Here is a 13,307-nt window from a genome sequence, read left to right as displayed (position 1 = left end):
TTCGTATAACTATCGAAATATACCCGTTACATTCTTGCATGTTCGAATAAAATCGATTTCTAGATATACCTAAAGAGACTGATAAGTTTTCAACCGTATCGTATTGAAAAGAGGACCATTTCTGGGAATATCACTCGACACCTTCGTGCAAATATTTATTTTTCTTTTCCACAAAAGAGACGGAATAACAAGCAAACGGAATATCTTTTGTCTTGATTGGCTCGTTATACAAATAATGCGTTTCCCTTCGAATCGTCGTAACGTTGTCCCGTTCTGAAGTCAGAAATTTCGGAAGCTTATTAACATTCACACTTCGGGCAGTCGCGGCACTCTTCATAAATAATGACGATCAATCACGTGTCATGTACAGATGGAGTGATCCTCTCTGGTCTCTTCCGTCTATTCGAAACATGCTAATTTATCAGTCTCCCAATTCAATGCAATGTATGCTTGTCATTCTTATTTCTCTCTCTTTTTCTTTCTTTCACTCTCTCACTCTCACTCTCTCTCTTTCTCTCTCGCTCGCGAGAGAAAGTAATTGTAATTTTGACTTTTTGAAAAGACACTTTACACTCGGAACTTCTCGCCGGAGGACGAGCCAACGAAATTATTTTTACTCCTTAGTTAGTTACTTATTTTTTTCCAGTTTTTGTATTCGAAACTGTTACATAAAAATGATGACATACAATCAGAAAAGTCAAGTGAACGAATCATCATCATCATCATCATCATAATCATCATCATCATCATCATCATCATCATCATCATCATTATCGTCGTTATCGTTATTTCAATGATATGATTATACCATATACAATGTATCTCGGATTATAATTTGTTTCATTTTTCTGGCTTGTCAAAGATTTAAAATTAGTTCAATTTTTGTTAAACAGTGTTATATAGATAATCTAACATTTCTTTAGCATAACGGGAGGTACACAACTTTAAGTGTAACACATTATTATAATCTTAACTTTACAAACTTTTGTTTAATTACAAAATTCACTTTGTCATCGTATAAACCCCTCCTCCACACCCACCCTGTATGATAGTATAATATTTTGCTGGATAATAAGTAGTGACGAAATTTTCAAGACAAATAATACTAATATTGTTTCCAACATTACTTATTAACCAACAAAATACGTACTTACATATTTTGAAACACCGTATCTATTGTTACATGGATAACAGACAGAGAAAGGGCACATCTCTCGTTGAAAAATAAAAAGGAAGAAAAGAGTAGAGGGAGAGGGGGAGGGGGGGAGAGAAAAAAAGTTGGACGTTTTTCGTATAACATAAAAGCAATGCGTGCCACACCGCAAAGAAACATTGCGGTCCAGTTCGGCATAGAGCATAATAATAAAAAGCGGTTAAACTTCTGCTACCGGAAGGATATTGCGTAAACGGAAATGCGTGTGTTTTCCTCGTTTCTTCCTAACTCCTCCCTCATTCAGGGATGAATGAGTGAATGCAACAATACTGCTACGTGGAAGTAGAATGAATGGACAAAGGATGCGAATAATTATGAGTTGTCTCGGAAATCGATGCTCCCAATAGGATCTAAGCCGATCGTTGACGAAAATTATTAAACTTATGCAGCCTCCCCCCGACCCCTCCCGCCACCAGCCACTTCCCCGATACTTTAAATTTTCGTCACGTGAAACGACTCTCCTTGGATATATATCCTGTTTATTATAAAAATATATATTTCAAAATTGGGGCACCAATTTTCGGCACAATTCTGTAATTGGAAGTTAACAAATGTATTTTCTATTTTTACAAATTTGTACATTTCTATTTCTATGCTTGTATAATTGAATATCATAATCATTTAAAATTCAATATAATATTAATACGTAGAGAATATTAAAATAATTTCATAAAATCATAAAATATGTTTCAATTTTGTCTGAATCGTTCTTGAGTATGCGCGTGTGATAATCCTCTCTTTCACACGCACACGGACACGCACACATACAGAACAGACGTATTAATAGTCTTGAAAAGTACACTCTTCCGAAGAGCGTGGACTTCCGCAAAAATGAAAAATATTCCCGACAATCCACATGATCTTTTCCATTCCGATGTGTTCGTTCTTTACAACTTTTGGTCCGCGTATGTCGCGTCTACGAGCGAGCACATGCGTTACCTGCATTTAAAGTACAGGGTACACAGCGCGAAAAGAAAGGTCCTGATTATACACCGAGAATACCGGACTCGATGCATGACGACGCCGATCTTAAAAGTCACGGTCGCATATATCGAACTTGTGTACCCCCTGCGGGTTAACGACGATGATGGTAATGGTGATTGTGATGGTGTTGTGTTGGTAGTGATGGTCCACCGACAAATTTTACTAAAAAAAAAGTCAAGAAAAGAAGAAGAAGAAGAGGAAAGGAAAAAATAAAAGAAGAAGAAGAAGAAGAAGAAGAGGAAGAAGAGGAAGAGGAAAAAAAAGAAATACTTCGGAGAAAATTAGAGCTTTTACTCGATAACGAAAAAAAAAAAACAAAAAGAAAACAAGTAAAAAAGAATAAATCCGAAAGTGTAGCTTTATTCTCGGTATATACCTGTGCTGTATTTTCTCTCTTCTCGAATTAAGAAACGAGTCGATGTTTCTTCCGATACTGACCTCGCACTTCTCCTGAATTCTTTTTATTTGCAATTGTTTTGTTCGTGAAAGAAGAGTAAGGAAAAAGAAAGGGTTGAAATTGAAAAGTAAGGTGAAATAACGAATATTCTCACGTTGAGATTTAAATATACAGAATTACGATATTTTCAATGATCTTTTTGGAAAGTGATTTGACGTTTAAGTGAAGTCGAACACAGCTGGAAATTTCGATTGAATGTAGAGGAAACGATTAGGAAAAAGGGTACGACAATGATTTTATATTCTTTTGATGATGGTTGCGATAGAATTAGATCATCTGTGCCTTTGGTATTGTTCGTGTCTGCGTGAGATTGATCACGACGAGTATCTATCAAAACGGTATCTATTTTAAAATCGATTTTTTTGTTCTCTTACCCCGAATTAATTCGATTAAAAGTTATCGTCAAAATGAAATCCGATTAAATCCCTTGGTTTTCTTTGTGAACGAGTATAAAAGTGTCCTGGAACATCTTTTCCCGAGGAAGGATCCTTTAAGAAATGGTTCAAAACATATGGGGTGTCTAAAGGGATGCGAGTCATCTCAAAAACTTACGATAGGAAATGAAAGAAAACGTTAAAGGGGTGGTATCAATGAGGTGATATTTCACGCGAAATATCATAAAAAGAATCGATCGGCTATTAATAAAATCCTGGTAGGTGTTCCAATAGGGGGATTAGAAAAGAAGAAATGATTTCTCACTAGCAAGAAATTGTCTATTGTCTAATCGGCTTTTGTAGTGCGAACCGTTTAAACTGTTTTAAAAGGGTCCATGGAATTCATGCCGATCCTTTTTACCGCCCACGTGGAGATCTAATGTAAGAAAACTTTCATTTTTAAGGAAGAAAAAAACTCGGGGAGGAGTTTTCGGCTATTTTCACGCGGTCAAATCGTTAATAATGGCTCGATAAATGGGAATGAATGAAGGAAACTTCCATCGATGAACCTTAAAACAATGATTGAGAACCACTGGAATAGGTATAAACTCTACTAGAGGAAAAAGAAGAAGAAGAAGAAGAAAGAAGAAGGAAGAAGAAGAAGAAGAAGAAGAAGTAGAAGAAGAAGAAGGGGTTACGACGAGCACGTGCGAGAAACAAATTGCTCGCGTGGTAGGTGCCACGAGAAACGTCCGAGTAGTCTCGCTCGAAAACCAAGATTCTAGCACGATCAACGCCATCATTTTTATCGGTCTAATCGCAGTAGTGATCCCTAATGACCGAACGTAGTATTACACCAAATTGAGATATTCCAATTTAACGAGTACGTCTAACGTAGAGTGATTTATGAACGAACGATCCACTTTTCTTTGTAAGTCGAGATGTATCTCTCTCTCAACGGGGTACGTTCAGATTGAAGATCCAGAGAATGAGAGGAAGAAAGAGAAACGAAAAGAGAGAGAGAGAAAACGACCACCCATCGCGGAAGTGCCGCGAAGACGAATTAAGTCACAATACGGCCGTGAAGATTTCGGGATCGCGCCAAGCCGATTTTGTTCTTTACCTTCGTTTTGCCGCTGGCCAAATAACCTCAACACGGCTGCCAACTTGTTCTCTCGTATAATATAGTTGAACAACTTAGAGATTCTTCTTTTTTTATCTTCCTCACATTCGGCTATATTAATTCATTTAAACAGCTCAACAATCACATTTGTCTTTGTGATACTTCTTTTTTTCACTTTCATTTTCTTTTAATTTGTTCTTTTTTTTCTTTATAGTCCTCCCCAATATAGAATAGTATCTCTCGTTTTATTATCTAAACGCGCGTTTTTGTGTTAGATCGATTTTCGGATGAGTTTCCTGTTTAAGCCGCGTGGGTCGAATACGTCCTACGCAGTGTAACGAGTCGCAGTTTGAAATCGTGAGTGTGATGCAATTTTTGAAATACGCGTACACGTAGCAAATGAGGTGGTGTACACGCGTTCGGATGAAATATCAAATATATGGTAAACATTAGAAAAATGAATTAAAACATGAATAAGTATTGTGTTGTATAATTAAAAATTATTTGAAAATAATGTACATTTTCTATTTCGTTTTTCTTTCCAACGAAATCTACATATAAGGAATAGTGAAACTATGCTGCGAACAGTGACGTATTACGATAAAATAGCTCGCATCTCTCACTATGACGTGCTTTATATGCTTTCGCGTGCAGCAATGACCGCTAACGTTATTCGCTCTCCTAAATCCTGCAAGATAAATTTTTATCTTCTTTTTTATAGAAAATAAAAGAATTTTATATAAAGTCGTTGACGATAAAATTAAATATTCCAAGCAAATATAAATAAATTAATAGAAAAGTATATATATAGAATTAATATATTACACATATAATAAATAAAGATAATATTAAATATTCCAAGCAAATATAAAAATAAATTAATAAAAATATATATTTATATATATTGAAAAAAAATAAAGATAGTTGTAATTTTACAATACTTATACATTAGACGCCCCTGATTTTACATATAAATAGTTAAAATTTTAAATGACCTGAACGGTTAGTTCAGAGTAAAACGTATACGACCTATAGGGCACGAAACATGTTTAACAACACGGTAGCGGAATTTAAATATAAAGGAAGTACTTATTTTCCCAATGCAATTTAACACCTTTTCCATGGATATTTTGAAAATGATCCATAGATCTTCGGTCACGTGAGATATCCGTGCGTAGCAAACAATTAAAACATCGTAACGCGTACACAAGATTCCATATAAGGAAACGACAGTTAAAAGGTAACTTTTAATTTACAACTTATTAAATTTTTCCTTCGGCTTCTCTTTGACGATTTGACTAACTGTCCACTCGTAAGAGATCCTCTCGTCCTTGATCCCCGCAACATGATTTATGATGAAGATACATTGACAACGACACGATGTACGTTCAGTACCAATGATCTGTCAATAAACCTAGCAACGGTACTTTAACGAATAACTAAACGGAATTTTCAATTCAACTCGCAATTCTTTTCTTTTTCTTTTTTACACAAAGTTATTGAAAATAATTGATATATCAAAGGAATGCTTCATTGAGCACGAACAAAATGTATATGATATTTATTATTTTTGCTGTATTGTTTTTCTATATACAATCACATATATATATATATACATAAAAGAGAACAAAAAAGGAAAGAAACGAAGACTTGTATTTATGCAATTATCTATTATATTACACAAAATGTGATTTAATCTCGTGACTTTGATCGGTAGCACCCAACCCTGACGTTTGTTCCTTTAGACACATGTTCTATTCTTTATTTTGTACAAAAGAAAAAGAAAAAGAAGATAGAAAAATTCATTTCCATTTTCATCGGAACGTCTAGGTGGTCCTTTCATAAGACCAATTTCACAGGAAAGAGAGAGAGAAAGGAGGAAAATGAAATCCTCGGCTTAGAATAACACGGTAGCGATAATTTCGGTCATCGAAATCAACCAAGAAGAATCACATCAATTTCAACGCGCTGAAGTCTCTCCTCTCTCCTCTTTTGTCATTCGAAGAAGTAGGAAGTTCATTATGTCGAATGCATTCGCGTCGATACGCTTATCTAACATAGCTCTGGTAAAGACGTTCGTCTCTTTCTTTCTTTCATTCTTTCTTTCATTATTTCTTTCTATCTATCTATCTTCCTCTCTTTCTCTTTCTCTTTTCTCTTTAGAAGAGCTCCCTTTTTCGGAAATAGAAAAAAATATGAATCGAGTCTCTAGAATGGGAAGACCCGTCGTGAAAGCTTTCCAATGAGTCATTCTAAACACGATCGTGAACCACCAACCGCCAATCGTACGTCATGACGATGCGCGAATCTAACATAAGACGAAAGACGTGCATACAAACGATTAACCAAACGAACGATCTCATCGATATAGTCCCAATGCGACAAACTTATTGATTAAACTCTAAAGAGTTTTCATTTTATTTTATACGAAATCGTGCCAATTTTCCACCTGATATATAATATATATATAATCATTTCTATAATATTATATTATATATAAATATATTTTATATATTCTCTACATACCTATGTGCTGATAACTATGACAGTGGATTAAGCTTAGAAACATTTTTTTTCTTTTTAATTTACTTGATGATTTATGTTGTATCATATAGATTTATTTTATATTTTATATTTTAAGAAATAGATTTTTTTTTATTTTTATATATATATAAATATATTGTAATAATTACATCTTTATAGTGAACCTTTTCAGATCGATTTATAACTCGATAAGGTATTTTACACGTACGAAAAAGAGTGTACTTTAATTTAATATAAAAATCATTAAAATCCGTTTTTGCTATAAGTATAAAAAATATTGACACGAACTATTCAGAAAAACAACATTTCTTCGATCAAATTACTCTTATTAAATATTGTTCTAATAATCAATCTAATTACTTTTATTAAATATTGTTTATATTCCCAATAATAATCTATCATATTACTTTTATTAAATGTTGTTTATATGCCCAACAGCACATGTGTATAAAGATAATAATGCACCTAATACATCAAATTTAAAATTATAACGTTCTCATTTTAGCATTCTTTTTTAATTTTTATACAATTTCTTAAATAAAACTACACTATAAAGATGTAATTATTACAATATATGTATATACATATCACAACTATTAATTTATTTTATATAAAAAAATGGATTTTATCATTTTGTCTTACTTCATCGACGATTATTATTATAAATATTATTTAAAAAATTAAATGTTATTTATATTTTATATTGGAAAAAATGTAACTTTTATTATACACCAGTCACCTGACCGGTTACGGTATAAATAGATATACATAAAATTGTCGGTAAAATGAATACACGTAAAAATACAAGACGAATATAAAGTGTAGCTATACTCGATTAATTTTGTAATTTAAGACGATCTTCCATAATTTGTTTCCTTATTCCCATCTTACGATAAACAATACAAAAAATTCATTCAGAAAAATTGTACGCATACTACCGAATAATTTCAACTAGATCGACACTTGTCTATTTTTTCTAACGTAAGATCAATCAAGGAACCGTCAATTTCCTTGTCCCATCTGACACCCCTACCTGTTTTTAAAATAAAGTTATCAAGAAATCTTGACTAGACGGTAGCTGATCACAGGTATAAAAATTATGATAGATAAAAAAATAATGAAAGGAATAGGAGAAAAAATAGATGAAGCGTGCGCATCTTTGAGAAAGTCACTATAGAAAGGGAAAGAGAAAGAAAAAGAAAGAAAGAGAGAGAGAGAGAGAGATCGTTCCTTTTAGAAGAATCTATAATGAAGATGAAAAAGTATACCACCCTCCACTTTAAAAGCTTAATATTCAATGATCGGTATCCAATAATTAAGCACCTGTTATACCATCACTATCATCATCATCATCATCATCACCACCGGACATATGGAACACCATCGCAACTCTTTTCTTTTTCTTCTTCTTCTTTTTGTTATTTTTTTTGTTGTTCTTCGACATCCCTTTTCCCAACGGCGACCCTATTTTCGTATACTCCCACCTAACGACAAAGTCATCCCACGCTTCTTTCCTTCTGACTTCCTTCTGACTTCCTTTCATCTCCTCGACCTTCCATCTCACGCGAGATCCACGAGTACATCCCGTCTTCCGTTCCCAGGACTCCTTCCTTTCTTGTATTTCTTCACGAAAAACATGAAGACTTTCATTTTGTGATTTCCAAAGACACATCGAATTCATTCATTTCTTTACGATGTGTTTTCTTTTTTTCTTCTCTTTGAAAAATAAATTCAATATAACAAACGCTCGTTAATTCAATTTGTATTTTTACAATAATATTAAACCTATCTCGATAATTTAATTAAATCCAATTGTAAAACTTATACAATTGTTAAAAACGTTTAATATCATTCTTAAAATCGTTTTATCAAAACTCTCGTATGCCATGAAAAAAATTAAATCAATTTTAAATGAAACAGATGAAAAGAATTTAAATTAACGAACTTATATCACTTCCATAGAGAAAAAGTTTCATGTCTTGGATTACAATAAAAAAACAAAAACAAAAAATGAACTCCACTCTTTTTCCTCTTCTCTTCCTCATTCTCTGTCTCTCTCTCTTTCTCTCTTTCTGTCTCCGTATCTCATATCAGTCTTGTAAAATAAACGATTTCACATAGGTAGTATCATCTTTGGATAGACAAAAATGACGAAAGAGTAGAAACGCACGTGGAGGCAGGTTTTAACACCCTTTTAAATCATAGTCGAAGTTACGTGGAGAGCGAGAGGGTTCCAGACCGGTTAAGAGAAGGGAAGAAGATAGAAAAGAGAGACAGGAAGAGAGAAAGAGAGACAGAGGTAGCATAAAAATAATGAACAGAGAGACCGCCATGTCGAGCCGTTTGAGCCACGTAAAAATGAGTACGAGATATACGACGTTGTTACCAGGATTGGAGCTAATTACCACCCAGAAGCGACGTCCATATCCTCGGTAATAGTGAATCAGCGTTAGCTGACCTCCTATCGCCGACTATATAACCCGACCTCGACGTCGACCTCACCGATTTATTTCCGATCTAACGAGCTAAAAAGACGGAATATCATAGACGAGACGAATCGTGTGTTTTTACGATATATGGGAAAGGAAAAAATAAAGAGGAGGGGGTGAGAGAGAGAGAGAGAGAGACAGAGGAAGATAAGTCTAAACAGAACCCTATGCATGCTAATTGTAAAGCAATACTCACGACGTTCGTTTAGCTTACCCATCACCGTCATCATCACCGGCAATGTCACGTTTCATCATAGTTATCAGCACTCACTATTAAGAAAATATTTTCGTCAGGAAGTTGGTCGTCATTCAGTAAAATCACGAAGCGAAATTTGCAGTTAGATAAGAAACGTTTAAATTTGACGTGAGAGAGAGAGAGAGAGAGAGAGATAGACAAATGATGAAAAAGAAAGATCGATAGTTATCTGTTGGATTGATTTTATGAAACAGATCTTCGATTGATAGGTACATGTATACAAATGTGAAAATTAACTATTGGTACTACTCGATAAGATAAATTTGAACTGAACGTAAGTTTGAACTACGCGAAGTATCATCTCTCTCAATGTTTCAAATGGGAAACAAATTAATGATAGATAAAAAAAAAAGAAGAGGTATAAGTAAATTAAATACTAATGATTGCTAACATTTTCATTTAAAACGATTTAAAACGATTAGAAAATCAATCGACGAGTCCGATGATGATACGAAACCACGAAGGAAAGGTCAACGAAAGATAAAGAGGGAGACAGAGACAGAGAGAAAGAGAGAGAGAGAGAGAGAGAGGAAGATAGGTGCTAGAGTTGTGAAAGTACTCGCTGATCTCAAAGGGAAAAGGCAAAGCAAGAAGGTTGTAACGGTGGCTGCGAAAGGTAGCAGAGTGTGTGTGTGTGTGTGAGAGAGAGAATGAGAGAAAAGAGAGAAAGAGAGAGAGAAACAGAGTGAAGAGGAGACGCGGCACCTCGCTCGGTTTTTCAAGCGAGTAGCAGAGGATAGGAGGGACTGATTGCGCGGGATTCCCGCTTTGAAGTGGCACCGCGAACGATGCACAACCATCTCGACTCGTTACTACTCTCTTCTGGAGTCTACGGAATCGGTATAAGGTTCTTATGAATTTCGTTCGATTTTTCCAACACCCGATTTTAGAAATTTTCGGAACTACGGAAAATAAATTGATATTTATTATAAACAATAATTATAATTTGAAATATAAGAAATAACGTATAGTACTCTTTGGGTAAATATTGACTATTCGCGTTAGAATTCGTTTGAAGAAAAATAATGATAATACTCGATTATTGCAAAACGACTTTAGAAGACATATGTAGAAGCAAAATAACACGAATTTAGTTGTTTCGATAGGGCGCATATGCCGTGTACGGTAATGATCATTACCCTCTAATGACCGTAGGAATCGATCGAGTATGATCGATATAGACAGATATATATACATATATACTACGAGACAGCTACGCCAACGTATTTGTAAAGCCATGTCAGGAGTTTCGCACCACCATAGTGGATTGCCGTATCCCTCGCTTGCAACACCGCTTATTAGGTGAATTAAGTGGTTATACTTTGTTTGATCGGGCCCACGGAGGCCCGAATTAAGTTGTTATCGGGAATTAGCTGATTACCGGGCCGCCGTAAGGTGTCGACTTGATTTGTTGTTTGCGAAATAGTGTATGGTTTGTTTAACTTCTTTTTTTGGGGGAGATTACTTTTTGTGTACGTGTTGTTGTTGTTCTTCTTCTTCTACTTCTTTTTCTTTTTATTCCTTTAATCTTTTTTTTATTTTTTTTTTGTTTCCTTTTCTTTTTAAGCAAATCGCTGGCTCCGCCATTAAAGCTCGAGGTTTCATTGCACTCTCATTTTCGCGCCAAGTTGTTTCAAGTTGTTTTATTCGAATAAAAGTAAGAAATCTCTTAATGGAAGTCATCGTATATTGATTAATGTAGAATCTAACGCGTTTGTTAATAAATAATTGTGAATTTATTCGTTTAATCGTGTCACAAATCGTAGATAAATACAAAATATCACAAGAAATAGTTCACGCACTGGAATTTCATCTTTCCGGGAAAATGATGGCCGATTACGCGCCGTAATCATTTCTTTATTGCTGTTTCCCATCGAATTATAACTACGTCAACGCAATCTCATGGCAAGACTGCATTTACCGGATCCTCTTTATCCCTTTTTGTCTCTTCTTTATTTCATTCTTTTTCTATTCACTGGACACGCATTTCTCGATGTCTTTCTCTTGATGTTTTTCTTTCTTGCGTTCGTAAAATGTATTACTATTCCAAGAATAATCGTAACTAACGGTTTAACAAGCAAATTTTTATTTGATGTAACCAAAACGGACTGACGGACTGACGGACGGATGGACGGACTCTTCTTCTGATTTTTGATAAACGTTCCCTGGAACGTAGAACTCGAATCGTTGTGTTCTCAAAAAGAGTTCTCTTCTGCACGTTCGTTCGTTCGTTCGTTCGTTCGCTCGGAATCTCAGTGCAAGAAAAAGCGAGGATGGCACTGCGTGGACGTGCCAACCTGTAATTGTTCTCCGATGTAATTGTCGAGTGGCCTATACCACCACCCCTTTCCCAAAGGAATTGAAAAAAAAAACCCGATCGGATTGCCGAGCCAAATATATATATATAATATTTCAAATAGAAATATTATTTTGACGATACACGTATTTATTTCGAATAATTTTCTAATAAATGATAATACACATTACATCAAATAGTAACTTATAATTTATATAAATATTATTTTACAAATATCATTTATAACAATTATTGTTCTCTATTAGGGTTGTAATATAAATTCGTGTCACGTTTTTGTTTTCTTATTTTATTCGGACGAAATAACGTATCTACGTATAGTTGTAGTATAATAAATTAGACAAAATTCGACTAATATATGTTACTACAGTTCAATATTATCAATAAGATAGTAAAAAAGACCCATATATATTTTACTAAGTTCTGTCAGAATGTTCTTATTGAGAAGTAATCCCGTATGAAAAAGATAATTCGCAGAAAAGTAAAGTCGATGTTGGTGTGATTAGAACGAGTAAGCAAAAGAAAAAGAGATAAGAGAGAAAGAAAGAGGAAAGGGTGGGATAGGGGGAGAGGGAGGGAGAGGGAAGAAGGAGGAGGAGGAGGAGAAGGAGAAAGAAGAGGGTAGAAGGGACGATAAAACGGAGAATTCGATACGTTTACGGAGAGGATCGAATAAGGGTCTCGAACATAATTATCCCTCAAGTGAAGGAACCCAAGGGCTGCGAGGAAAGGAAGAAAAGAGAAAGAGAGATAAAGTAAACGGGGAACGAAAGTGAGTGAGTGAGATAAAAAGAGAGAGGGAAAGGCAGCCGCGAAGAGGGAATCTTATTCTTCGGTACGGTTGGAATCTGAAATGTTCGGAGGGCGTATTATCTTCTTGCGGAGGCCGGTCAGCGCCACTCGCGGATTCCACGATAGGATGCATTCTACGTATGTGTATTTATACGTGTTAGTGTGCACATCATGCATGTTAGAAAGAGAAAGAAAGGGTATATGCTCCGCTATTGGAATAACCTTGGCGTTATTCGACGGGAAAATCTCATTCGATGGGAAGTAGGAAAAAATGAAGGTCGTCCTTTTTAACGAGCAATTAAAATTCCAAAACCATTCGGAAAAGTTAACAGCTAAGGAATATTGACGATAAGCTTTAGAACTCTTATCGAAGAAAAATGTTTCTTTCACTTTTGCTCTCTCTCCCCCTCCCTCCCTCTCTCTCTCTCTCTTTCTTTATTTCCTTCTTCGTTTATCATTCTCTTTCTTTTTCTCTCGATACTCGAACCGGATCTCCTCTTCTCGTGTCTCGTACATCGACGCTCGTGTGGCTCGTGCCTTTTTGCATCGTCATCGATGCTAGGGTGAGAAATTGAAATGTAGCGACGCGTTCGCCTAATTACCACTTTGATTTCAGCTACGATATTGTATGTGTCGTTAAAAGTGTATAAGATAATAGAAAAAATCTTCAAAATTAGTACCCTACATATTTATACGTATATATATACCATATATGTGTGTATGTGTGTGTGTATATGTGTATAAATATATATAATATAATA

This window comes from Polistes fuscatus, unplaced genomic scaffold (assembly GCF_010416935.1).
Source record: "Polistes fuscatus isolate 324 unplaced genomic scaffold, CU_Pfus_HIC Scaffold6, whole genome shotgun sequence".
NCBI lineage: Eukaryota > Metazoa > Arthropoda > Insecta > Hymenoptera > Vespidae > Polistes > Polistes fuscatus.
Note: the sequence above shows the minus strand (reverse complement) of the source record.